At 48.1% G+C, this 13,475-nt stretch overlaps 1 protein-coding gene across 1 annotated transcript in view; it reads right to left on the bottom strand.

Annotated features, from left to right (window-relative positions):
• LOXHD1 (lipoxygenase homology PLAT domains 1) overlaps positions 1-13,475 on the bottom strand; it is a 320,016-nt gene that overhangs the window by 299,933 nt on the left and 6,608 nt on the right. The gene's annotated exons all lie outside the window — the stretch shown is intronic.

The raw sequence follows: 13,475 nt of genomic DNA, 5'->3' as shown, positions 1-13,475 counted from the left end.
AATCATGCACCCGGTTTACTATATCACACCTGGCCAATGAAACTGAGGATCCAGTAGAATGTAGGTCAGCAAGAGATGCATCGTGAAACGCTAGCTCGTCCTTCGCACCAAGTAGACATAGGAAAGGGGGTGAAAACCTTATGCTGCGTTTCTCAGAGTAAGCCTAGGAAGTTTCAAAAGGCAAGCATAACCTGCAGTCAGGTGACCCTAAGACAGACAGCCGGATGAAAAGAGAGCGAGGCATCTAGCTACCTTATCTGGCTGGTTTGCAAGCCCAACTCCATTATTCATGGGTCTCAGGATTGCTTTACAGCAGGGGATCTCAAACTTGGTCACAACTAGCCTCCCTAAGTTGGGAGGAATTCTGAGTCTCCCCTCTCTGAGTTCATATTTGCAAAGCTAGGTTACTTTCATCCCAGTGGCACGACCGCACGCGGCTTGCAAGGGGGTATTTTTTTTAAGGGGATATTTTTTTCAAGAGCATCAGAGAATCCACACAGGGGAGAAGCCTTTTGAATGCTCAGAGTGTGGAAAGAGATTTAGTACGAGTGGCAATCTTCAAAAACATCAGAGAACCCACAGAGGGGAGAAACCTTTTGAATGCTCAGTGTCCCGCCCTGGCTTGCCGCACCCGGACTCGTAAAGGGTCCCAACTTTGGCTTTTAGTATCAACCTACTAACATTTACTTATTGTTTTTAGAATTGTAATAGTTTTAATTACCTGTTGGTTTATATTGTTAGTTATAACTTAATGTATTTTAACTCAATGTATAACTAAATGAATTTTGTTGTGAGCCGCCCTGAGCCTGCTCCGGCGGGGAGGGCGGGATATAAATAAATTGTGTTGTTGTTGTTAATGCTGGCATTTACCTTTCTGATCCCACGCTTTCCTTACGTTTCTGAGCAGAATATAAATCAAATGAACAAAATCTGAAGCCAGTGGTATCTTAAACCCTTCGGCCAAGGGATAAGCTTCCGTGAGTCAAACCTTACTTTGTCAGACAGCGTATCTGATGAAGCGAGCTTGATACTTTGAAAAGCAAAAAAGAGGGCATGAACATATGAAGCTGCCTTATACTGGATCAGACCCTCGGTCCATCAGAGTCAGTATTGTCTACTCAGACTGGCAGCGGCTCTCCAGGGACTCAAGCTGAGGTTTTACACGCCTACTTGCCTGGACCCTTTTTAGTTGGAGATGCCGGGGATTGAACATGGGACCTTTTGCTTCCCAAGCAGATGCTCTACCACTGAGCCACTGTGGTAGATGCTCTACCACTGAGAAGTAAATCAGAGGTTCATAACATCAGATGAACACATGAAGCTGCCTTGTACTGAATCAGACCCTTGGTCCATCAAAGTCAGTATTGTCTACTCAGACTGGCAGCGGCTCTCCGGGGTCTCAAGCTGAGGTTTTTCATGCCTACTTGCCTGGTCCCTTTTTAGTTGGAGATGCCAGGGATTAAACATGGGACCTTCTGCTTTCCAAGCAGATGCTCTACCACTGAGGTACCGTCCCTCCCCAATTTTCTGCTGATGGAAGGGGCTGAGCAATTTCCACCGGCTTCTATTCCTGTCTGCTGACCCCAGATTTGCCTCCTATGCCATACTCTTGCTTCATCCAGGTCAGTATTGTCTACTGAGAACATCAGCATTTCTCCAGGGTCTCAGGCTGAGGTCTTTCATATCACCTCCTACCTGATTCTTTTAACTGGAGATGCCGGGGATTGAACCTGGGACCTTCTGCATGCCAAGCGGAGGCTCTGCCAGTGAGCCACAGCCCCTCCATTTTTCTCAACTACTTCAAACAAGTGATCACTATAACAAATCTCATTTTCAAGACCCCTACTGTTTAAGCTGTGATCATTACTACTAACTAGGAATATTCCCAGATCCAGGTGGGCAGCCGTGTTGGTCTGAAGCGGTAGAACAAAGTAGGAATCAAGTGGCACCTTTTAAGACCAACGAAGTTTTATTCAGGATGTAAGCTTTCGTGTATGCATGCACACTTCATCAGACGAGGAATCAGGTACAGTGAGCAGACTTAAATATAGCTGGTAGACAGTGGTTTAGAATGCAAAATGGTACAAATTTTAAGAGCCAATGACAGAATAGTAAAATTAACAAATGGAGCAAACTTTTGATCTGGGTAGCATGAGCGTGAGAAACCAATAAAACAGTAACATGTCAAAATGTGAGAATGTCCGCTAATCACTCTATTGTTTATAGGAAAGGAAAGGTCCCCTGTGCAAGCACCAGTCGTTTCCGACTCTGGGGTGACGTTGCTTTCACAACGTTTTCACGGCAGACTTTTTAAGGAGTGGTTTGCCATTGCCTTCCCCAGTCATCTACACTCCCCCCCCCCCTAGTAAACTGGGTACTCATTTTACCGACCTCGGAAGGATGGAAGGCTGAGTCAACCTTGGGCCGGCTACCTGAATCCAGCTTCCGCCGGAATCGAACTCAGGTCTTCAGCAGAGAGTTCAGACCACAGTACTGCTGCTTTACCACTCTGCGCCACGGAACCACTTCTATTGTTTATAAGCCTGGGCCAAAATGAGGGCATTTCTTTCTCAGAAGTTTTTCCCATCCATCTAATTTACTTTTTAACATGTAATATACATATAGTTTGCCAGGAGAAGCAAAATACAGTAAAATATAGTGGAAGATGGGTTTAGTTTGCGCAATGAGATAAACAGCCAATATTCCTAACCTTCCAACCCAAAAGGGAACATTTTCGTCAGTCTTTTAAAGAAGAGTCCAAAAGAGGTTGGAGGAGGACATATCCCCTAAAAAAGAGGACATCTAGGTAACTGAAGCTTTGCCTCATGAAAAGTTATACCCTGGAAAATGTTGGTATTTCAAGCGTTACGGAACTTGGATTTTTTTGTTTCCTGCTACTACAGAGCAAACTACAAATTAAGCTAGCCTATGTGAACAGCAAATTGTGCAGTTAGGGTTGCCGATCTCCAGGTAGGAAATACAGCAGAGAGAACCACGGAGAGAATGAGAACCCGATGAGAAACCGTGACAAAACAACGAACGCAATTATTAATTCAGTCACAATTGTTTAAATATGAAACTCCATATTACCTTACTTTCATATGTTAATTGTTGAATTGGATAATGACGGTCAGTGCTTTGACGTTTCATATTTAAACAACCGTAAATGAATGAATAATGGCGTTCGTTATTTTGTCACGGTTTCTCATCAGGTTCTCCTAATCCCCAGGTGGGGGCAGGGGATCCCCCAGTTTGGAGGCCCTCCCACCGCTCCAGGGTCATCAGAAAGCCAGGAGGGGGAGGGAACTGTCTTCTGGGCACTCTATTATTCCCTATGAAGACCGATTCTCATAGGGTATAATAGACTAAAATTGATCTGCGGGTATCTGGGGCTTTGGGGGGGAGCTGATTTTTGAGGTGGAGGCACCACATTTGCAGTATAGCATCCGGCACCTCTCCTCAAAAGACTCTCCAAGTTTCAAAAAGTTTGGACCAGGGGATCCAATTCTATGAGCCCCCAAATAAGGTGCCCCTATCCTTCATTACTTCCAATGGAGGGAAGGCGCACAGTCCCTTTAAACGTGAAGGCCAGTGCTCCCTTTGGAGTTCAGTTATACTTGTCACAACCTTGCTTCTGGCCCCACCCCCAAAGTCTCCTGCCCCACCCCCAAAGTCTCCTGGCTCCACCCCCAAAGTCCCCAGATATTTCTTGAATTAGACTTGGCAACCCTACGTTGCTGGAGAATTGAATGAGCAAACGTTCCCCTCCATGCGGCCAAAGAACACCTTGCTGCAGACAGAAAACTGGATGTCAGGGAAAAGTTTAGCTCTCTCTTCCCCGAGGACTTGATTTCTACACAGGGGGATATATTTTAGTGAGAGAAGAGACTTCTTTGCTTCATATCTGCAAAGCGATGAAAATGGATTTATACCCAGTGCCAAACCTTACATTCACTGCATGACCTTGATAATATGGCTCTCCATTAACCGCAGGAGTCTTCTCTTTTAAATAAATGAAATAAATATCTCACTGTGCTACCTAGAAAAAGAAACCTGGCTGGCATGAAGAACTTCGTTAACCTTTCAGGGAGAATATATGCCAGGGGTGGCCAAACTGCAGCTCGGGAGCCGCATCTGACTCTCACACTTATTGTGTGGCTCTTGAAGCCCCCACTGCCCTGTCCTCTGGTTTGGAGAAGGCATTGCTCTCTTTAAATCACTTCGCCAAGCTAGGGTTGCCAATCCCCAGGTGGGGGCAGGGGATCTCCCGGTTTGGAGGCCCTCCCCCTGCTTCAGGATCATCAGAAAGCGGGAGGGGGGAGGGAAATGTCTCCTGGGCACTCCATTATTCCCTATGGAGACCCAATTCCCATAGGCCATAGGGTATAATAAGAATTGATCTGTGGGGATCTGGGGAGGGGCTGTTTTTTTTTTTTTTTTGAGGTAGAGGCACCAAATTTGTAGCATAGCATCTGGAGCCTCTCCTCAAAAGACCCTACAAGTTTCAAAAAGATTAGACCAGGGGGTCCAATTCTGTGAGTCCTCAAAGATGGTGCCCCTATCCTTCATTATTTCCACTGGAGGGAAGGCATTTAAAAGGTGTGTAGCCCCTTTAAATGTGATGGCCAGAACTCCCTTTGGAGATCAGTGATGCTTGCCACAACCTTGCTCCTGGCTCCACCCCCAAAGTCCCCAGATATTTCTTGAATTGGACCTGGCAACCCTACCTACAAGAAGTCTTCTCCTGGTAGCTTCTCAATCTTTTCTGGTTACAGGGGGGCACATTCCATGTCCTCCACCCCCTCCTTGGAGCGTTACCATCTCTGGGTTGGGAAATTTCTGAAGATTCAGGGACAGACTGGGAGAGGGCAGGGTTTAGGGAGGGGAAGGATGACAGCAGGATATGACGCCACTTTGCTCAAAAGCAAACATTTTCTCTAGGATATTGTAATTCCAGGACATTTCCAGGCCCCATCTGGAGGTTGGCAACTCTCTCATTCTGGGACTCGGGTGGAATTCTAGCAGGAGTTCCTTTGCATATTAGGCCACACACCCCTGGCGAAGCCAATCCTCCAAGAGTTTACAAAAAAAGAGCCTTGTAAGCTCTTGGAGGATTGGCTACATCAGGAGGGTGTGGCCTAATATGCAAAGGAGCTCCTGCTAGAATTCCACCCATGCTGGGACTCATCTGTACCATTTGTGGTTGTTGTTGAAAAAGTTGTTTCTGCACTGCTTTGAATCTTTTAGGAGTTATTGCTCGTGTTTGGTGGCAGTCGAAAAACCAACAAGCCCAATCGAAACACTACGTAGCCCTCTAGGAAATGAATACAATAGGCCCAATATCTGTGTTTCCATCAAAGTTATTGCTCCTGACATCTCCTTTAATTAAATTAAAAGGAAGCCACACAAGAACACTCCAATACCCTTTCGTCCTTTCTTCAAATAGCAGATGGGCGGAGGAAGCCCAATGGAGGTTACTGGTGCATAGAGAACGACTGGGAAAGCGACCAAAAGACTGGCAAAAACCATTACTTAAAACCTGTTGGTGAGACTCACAAGAAGGTTTGCGTTCTTCTCGGGGCTTCCCTTCAAAGATCTCGAGCCAAACTCTGCTTCAAAACATAGTTGCCAAAAATACAGACACGTTGATTGGTTTATTTAAATATGTTTATGATGCTTTTCTCCAGGGGTTGTTTTGCAGACTCATTAGGATATGCTGCCCCCTGCACCCAGCCAAAAGCAAATGCAAGAAAGGAGAGCCCCGGGCGAGCGAGGCCTGCGTGGGCTCACTAGAGATCCAGCCAGCCCAAGCAGGCCTCACTCACCTGGGGCTCTCCTGGGCCGCCACCCCACCCAGTCAAAAGGCCAGCAAGCCACCCAAAATCACATAAGAAGTGGGAAAAGGGTGGTGTGGGCTTCTTCAGGGGTTAATGAGGGCTGCTGGGGCCATGGTGAAGCTCCTGGTGGCTGGCTGGCCATTCTCCTGTTTTATGCAGCTGCACTGACTATCCAATGGACAAGGTAGTGGGGAGGAAGAGGGGGAAACCCTCAGAAAGGTTCAGGAGCTGTGCTCCTGTGAGTTCCTGCTGGATCTGTTTCAGCCAGCGATGGTGAAAAGTTTCACAGTTCCATCAAAGGAGTCCCAATGAACAAGAGGTCGACTCAGTGAACAGGAGGTGAAGCTTTTGGGGAATTGTTATTGCTAGTTAGCCTTCTGTTGAACATATCTGGAGGATGATGAAGAAGAATTTATATTCCGCCGATTCCCCCATTTAGGGGCTCAGATTGGAGTACATCAAATAGAAATAAAATCACAATAAACTCATAATAAAACCGACTACAACATTCAGTAAAGTGCAACAAAATGATTCAGCAAGATGATGTAACAGCAAGGTGGTATAGCACAAAACAGTGCCGCTATACAGCACCACATCCGGTAGTGCAGCAAAAACCAGGCAGAACAGCTCCGTTTTACAGGCCCTACGAAAAGCCAGCAAGCCAGGTAGGGCCCAGATATCCATAGGGAGCTGATTCCACCAGGTTGGGGCCAAGACCGAAAAGGTCCTGTCCCCGGTCGAGGCAAGACAGGCATCTCTTAGGCCGGGGACTATCAGAAGATCCTGGGAGGCCGAACGAAGGAAAGCATGATTTTGTTTCAATACATTCTTAATTATTTGGTTGCTATAACTTTAGGGTTTGTAGAACTTTGGTTGTGCTATCTTTATCCACCTGGGGACTGGCAACCCCACCTATTTCGCTGTTCATAAAAGGCGATACGAATGGCACAAGTCAGCTGCAGCCGTAACGCATGAAAGCTCCTTTCAGACTGATAGTCGGGCTTCAGTAGTGTGTTTATCGCACCACACTGTCCTTTGACCATGAACCAGAAAGGCGAAGGGGATGAAGACTAAGTCTAGAGCGCCCCCTTCTGGTACAAAAAAATTCTTAGTATGCTGTGATCCCGTCAGAACAAACTAGATGTGATACAGATAACAACAGCCGCACCATTTTTGGGAATAGAGGCTCCACATCCCCCCCCCCCTAAGGCTGCTGCTTTCGTCTTTTAAAAAGAGATAAAGAGAGAAAAATCATCTCCCCGGCCTCACGCAGTTTGAGCCTCATCTTTTAAAGAAAGATAATCATCTACCGAAGTAAGGTTGCCAAGTCCAACTCAGAAAATATCTGGGGACTTTGGGGGTGGAGCCGGGAGACTGTCCCATTCCCTGAAATAAATAAAAATACGGCAGTGCAATCCCCCTGAATAGGCTTTATTTCCTTGTCTCCCCCCCCCCCCCAGCAATTCCAGTAAATGAAAGTGACCCCACACTAACAAAGCAGCCAAAATAAACAGAGTTTGCAAGCACACACTTTTGTGATCTCACTGGGGCTTTGTGCACAGAAGCTGCTGTATTTCCTACCAATTTCTTCAGAATAACACAGGCAAAAGCGAAGAGAAAGAGGTGGAGTCTTCCTCCATCCTCAAAACAGGTTTCTATTAAAAAATGTCTGGAACAATGCAAAACAAGCACAGGGACTGTGCTCTCTCTCACTCTCAGTTTTCAGAAGTTTTTATTCGTTTCAGAAAAGTTTAGAAAATAGGGATCAGGGAAAAGGGGGGATGAAAGCACAATACATTCTGGCCTTGTTTTATATACAATACTTTCCAAAAACAAAAGGATACTTGGGAGCCACACGTAGCTCTTTTACAGATGGCTTGGAAAAGGCAATTTCTCTCTTTAAATCATTGCTCCAAGCCAAGCCAGAGGGTGCCTTGGAGAATCCATTTAAGTTGCTTTCTTTCTACCTCCACCTCCCCCCCATCTATTTGACTTACTTCCTTCCTTCCTTCCTTCCTTCCTTCCTTCCTTCCTTCCTTCCTTCCTTCCTTCCTTCCTTCCTTCCTTCCTTCCTTCCTTGTCTTGCAGCTCTCTAACATATGAGGGGTCTGGAGACCAAGTCCTATGAAGAAAGGTTGAAGGAGCTAGGGATGTTTAGCCTGGAGAGGAGGCGGCTGAGAGGTGATACGATCACCATCTTCAAGTCCTTGAAGGGCTGTCATATAGAGGAGGGTGTGGAATTGTTTTCTGTGGCCCCAGAAGGCAGGACCAGAACCAATGGGTTGAAATTAAATCAAAAGAGTTTCCAGCTCAACATTAGGAAGAACTTCCTGACCGTTACAGCAGTTCCTCAGTGGAACAGGCTTCCTCAGGAGGTGGTGGGCTCTCCTTCCTTGGAGGTTTTTGAACAGAGGCTAGATGGCCCTCTGACAGCAATGAAGATCCTGTGAATTTAGGGGGAGGTATTGTGAGTAATGCCCCGCGGCGCAAAGTGTTAAAGCTGCAGTACTGCAGTCCTAAGCTCTGCTCATGACCTGAGTTCAATCCCAGCAGAAGCTGGGCTCAGGTAGCCGGCTTGAGGTTGACTCAACCTTCCATCCTTCCGAGGTCGGTAAAATGAGTCCCCAGCTTGCTGGGGGGAACGTGTAGATGACTGGGGAAGACAATGGCAAACCACCCCATAAAAAGTCTGCCGTGAAAACACTGCGAAAGCAAAGTCACCCCAGAGTCAGAAATGACTGGTGCTTCCACAGGGGACCTTTCCATTGTGAGTTTCCTGCATTGTGCAGGGGGTTGGACTAGATGACCCTGGAGGTCCCTTCCAACTCTATGATTCTATGATATGATGTTAAAGTCTCATAGCTCTCAAGCATATGACATTTAATCTATGTGGCTCTTAGGTTATGCAAGTTTGGCCATCCCTGATACAGATCATGCCTACATGAAGCATAGCTTCCATTCTCCTCACACACCACTAGAGGGCTCTTTCAGCCTTCATTTTAAAATGATCACATGTCAACGATCAGTTTTTTTCGTGGAAAAGCCCACTGAGGTGGGAGGGGGAAAAGGGTGGTTGCAGGCCGGGATACCAACTTCCAGGTGTGGCCTGGAGATCTGGAATCACAACTACAGACTACGGAGATCAGTTTCCTTGGAGAAAATGGCTGTTTTGGAGAGAGCAGGACTTTATACCCCACTGAAGTCCTTGTCCCAACCCAAATCCCACCCTCCCCAGGTGCCGTCCCCAAATCTCCAGGAATTTCCTAACCCAGAGTTGGCAACTCAGCTGCAGGGAGACTCAGGCTAGATGTGGTAAAGCTCCTTCATATAGGGTTGCCAATCCCCAGGCAGGGGCAGGGGATACCCTGGTTTGGAGGCCTTCCCCCCGCTTCAGGGTCATCAAAAAGTGGGGGGGAGGGAAATGTCTTCTGGGCACTCCATTATTCCCTATGGAGACTGATTCCCCTATGGTATAATGGAGAATTGATCTATGGGTATCTGGGGCTCTGGAGAGGCTGTTTTTTGAGGTAGAGACACCAGAATTTCAGCATAGCATCCAGTGCCTCTCCCCAAAACACCCTCCAAGTTTCAAAAGGATTGGACCAGGGGGTCCAATTCTATGAGCCCCCAAAGAAGGTGCCCCTATCCTTCCTTATTTCCAATGGAGGGAAGGCATTTAAAAGGTGTGGTGGTTGTTCAGTCGCACAGCCGAGTCCGACTCTTTGCGACCCCATGGACAAAGTCACGCCAAGCCCTCCTGTCTTCCACCGCCCTCCGAAGTCTGCTCCCTTAAAAAGGGGATGGCCAGAGCTCCCTTTGAAGTTCATTTATGCTTGTCACTGCCTTCCTCCTGGCTCCACCCCCAAAGTCTCCTGACTCCACCCCCAAAGTCTCCTGGCTCTGCCCCCAAACCTCCTGACTCCACCCCAAAGTCTCCTGGCTCCGTCCCCAAAGTCCCCAGATATTTCTTGAATTGGACCTGGCAACCCTACCCACACGTCCCCAGCTCTTCTCCTTCGCCCAGCTGCCTCATTTCCTCCAGCACGCAGGGCTGATTATCTGCTGCCTGCCTTTGTCTGCTACCCAACGTATGCTCCCCCCCCCGCCCTCTCCCCGGATCCTTTGCACGGAGGCGTCATGGCAAATTGGTGCCGTGTTTGCAGCACAGATCACACAAATGCAGGGTGACAGAACAGGAAGCTCAGCCCAAGAGGAAGGGGAAGGGAAATGTCCCTAGCTGCTCTCTCTCTCTCCTCAGCCTAACCTTGTCTGGAGGGCAAAAGGAAACGGAGGCCGGCTGCCGCTTAGAGGGCTGTTTTGCTCAAGTAGCATAAAAGGAGGGCTGCTAAGTCCAATTCAAGAAATATCTGGGGGCTTTTGGGGGTGGAGCCAGGAGACTTTGGGGGTGGGGCCAGGAGACTTTGGGGGTGGAGCCAGGAGACTTTGGGGGTGGAGCCAGGAGACATTGGGCGTGGAGCCAGAAGCGAGGATGTGACAAGCATCATTGAACGCCAAAGGGAGTTGTGGCCATCACATTTCAAGAGACCGCATACCTTTTAAAATGCCTTCCTTCCTCAGGAAATCATGGAGATCGTCACCTTCTTTGGGGGCTCATAGAATTGGACCACCTGGCCCAATCTTTTTGAAACCTGGGGGGTGTTTTGGGGAGAAGCGCTGGATGCTATGCTAAAAATTTGGTGCCTCTACCTCAAAAAACAGCCCTCCCCAGAGCCACAGATACCTTCAGATCAATTCTCCACTATTTCCGATGTAGCAGGAACTCCTTTGCATATTAGGCCACACAGCCCTGATGTAGCCAATCCTCCAAGAGCTTACAGGGCTCTTTGTACAGTACTTGTACAAGTACTTGGGGAGGGATGGTGGCTCAGTGGTAGAGCATCTGCTTGGGAAGCAGAAGGTCCCAGGTTCAATCCCTGGCATCTCCAAAAAAGAGTCCAGGCAAATAGGTGTGAAAAACCTCAGCTTGAGACCCTGGAGAGCCGCTGCCAGTCTGAGAAGACAATACTGACTTTGATGGACCAAAGGTCTGATTCAGTATAAGGCAGCTTCATATGTTCATATGCTCCATGAGGACGGGCGGCATCAAGGGGGTGTGGCCTAAAATGCAAAGGAGTTCCAGCTACAAAAAAAAGCCCTGGCATCAGTTGCTATTACCCACAGCAAATCGATAAAACACTACGGCTTGGGCAAATGATGCTCTGTATCCTTGGTGCTCGGTGGGCAACAGTGGGAGGGCTTCCAGTGTCCTGGCCACACTCGTGGGCCTCCTGTTCTTATGTTCTTTCTGAACTTCCACACAATACCACCCAACCCCATCACTTGAGTGATGCACGAAATGGTTTAGTTCCCTTTGGAGAGGACAGAACTGGTCTGGAAGCGTTGGAAGGGCTCGGGCTCACTGGCAGAGTGTCTGTGTGGCATGCAGAAGGTCCCAGGATCAGTCCTTGGCACCTAAAAAGACCAGGTAGGAGGTGATGGGAAAGACCTCCGCCTGAGACCCTGGAGAACCACTGCCAGTCTGAGTAGACAAGGCTGACCTTGATGGACCAAGGAACTGACTCAGTATAAGACTGATTTATGTGTCCATGTGGCTTTCCTCCCTAGCATTTAGTTTACTTACAAACATTCAGGGGTGGAATTCTAGCAGCAGCTCCTTTGCATATTAGGCCCCACCCCCTGATGTAGCCAATCCTCCAAGACCTTACAAGGCTCTTTTTTTGTAAGCTCCAGGAGGATTGGCTACATCAGGGGGTGTGGCCTAATACACAAAGGAGAAGGGGTGGAATTCTAGCAGGAGCTCCTTTGCATATTAGGCCACACACCCCTGATGTAGCCAATCCTCCAAGACCTTACAAGGCTCTTTCTTTTGTAAGCTCTTGGAGGATTGGCTACATCAGGCGTTTGTGGCCTAATACGCAAAAGGAGCATACGCAAAGGCGCTCCTGTGAGAATTCCACCCCTGCAAACATTTATTATGAAAATGTTTTATCCCATCTTTCCGCCATTTAAGGCCAGTAGCAATAGACATCAAAACACCACTACAACACCAATTAGACACAATTAGACAATCCTCCTGGAGCTTACAGTAGGCTCTGTACGAAGAGCCCTGTAAGCTCTTGGAGGACTGGCTACATCAGGGGTGTGTGGCCTAATATGCAAAGGAGCTCCTGCCAGAATTCCACCCCTGCTCCTTTGCATATTAGACCACACACCCCTCTGATGTAACCAATCCTCTTGGAGCTTACAGTAGGCCCTGTGCTAAGAGCCCTGTAAGCTCTTGGAGGATTGGCTACATCAGGGGTGTGTGGCCTAATATGCAAATAAGTTTCTGTTACAGAAAAAGCCCTGCTGTTATTAAACCTAAATAAACTCAGGGCTTTTTTGTGGCAGGAACTCCTTTGCATATTAGGCCACACCGTCACGATGTAGCCAATCCTCCAGTGTCTTCTGGGCACTCCAGTTTTTCCTATGACGATTGATTCCCATAGGGTATAATGGAGAATTGATCCACAGGTATCTGAGGCTCTGGGAAGGCTGTGTTTTGAGATAGAGGCTCCAACATTTCAGCGTAGCACCCAGTGCCTCGCCTCAAAACACCCTCCAAGTTTCAAAAAGATTGGACCAAGTGGTCCAATTCTATGAGCTCCCAAAGAAGGTGCCCCTATTCTTCATTCATTCCAATGGAGGGAAGGCATTTAAAAGGTGTGTGGTCGCTTTAAATGTGATGGCCAGAACTCCCTTTGGAGTTCAGTGATGCTTGTCACACCCTTGCTCCTGGTTCCGCCCCAATGTCTCCTGGCTCCACCCCCAAAGCCCCCAGATATTTCTTGAATTGGACTTGGCAACCCTAGTTCACTCGGAGAAAATGGCTATTGCAGAAGGTGGGATAAAAGCCATTATAACCCATCCCAGTCCCTCCCCTCCACAAACCCTGCCCTCCACAGGCTCCACCAACAAATCTTCAGAAATTTACAAACGTAGAACTGGCAAACCCTAAGCTACAGGCAAATGCCGGGGGTGGGGGGGCAAAAGGCGTTCTGCCCAATTGCAGAGCTGCAAGGCTGCTTGAAGCGAGCCATGAAGATCTTTTGAAGAGAACAGCTCGTCCCTTGAATGGGGCTCTTCTATCCTAGGGGTTACCAACCTCAAGGTGGCTCCTGGAGTTCTCCTGCAATTAAAAGTCATCTCCGGACTATAGTCAGGGCCAGATTAGCAATTAGGCCAAGTAGGCACTGGTTTCCCCCCTGCTTGCAGCCCTCCCAGCCTGCACACCCAGCCAGCAACTGAGACGCTCTTTGCCCGACTCGCCTGGTGCAGCTGCTGCTGGCGTCGTCGCCAAGTTTGCCTCTCTCTGCCTCTCCCCCGCAGCTTTGTCAAAGGGGCTTTCGAGAAGGTGGCTGCAGGCTGCAGCGGGGCCGCAGGCAGTGGGATGGGCGCTCCGACTCTGAGATCATTTGCAAGGGGACCGCCTGAGATTTGGACTGCCTAAGGGCCTCCACAGGGTTTAATCCAGCACTGACTATACTGATCATAGAAGCCAACCCTAAGCATAATACTGAATGCACTAAATAAATCTCTCAAGAAGTATATTGCAGAAAAAAAAGGTAAGCTTACATT

This window comes from Heteronotia binoei, chromosome 4 (assembly GCF_032191835.1).
Source record: "Heteronotia binoei isolate CCM8104 ecotype False Entrance Well chromosome 4, APGP_CSIRO_Hbin_v1, whole genome shotgun sequence".
NCBI classification, from domain to species: domain Eukaryota; kingdom Metazoa; phylum Chordata; class Lepidosauria; order Squamata; family Gekkonidae; genus Heteronotia; species Heteronotia binoei.
The sequence above is the reverse complement of the archived record's forward strand: the minus strand, read 5'-3'. Positions and strand labels throughout refer to the sequence as shown.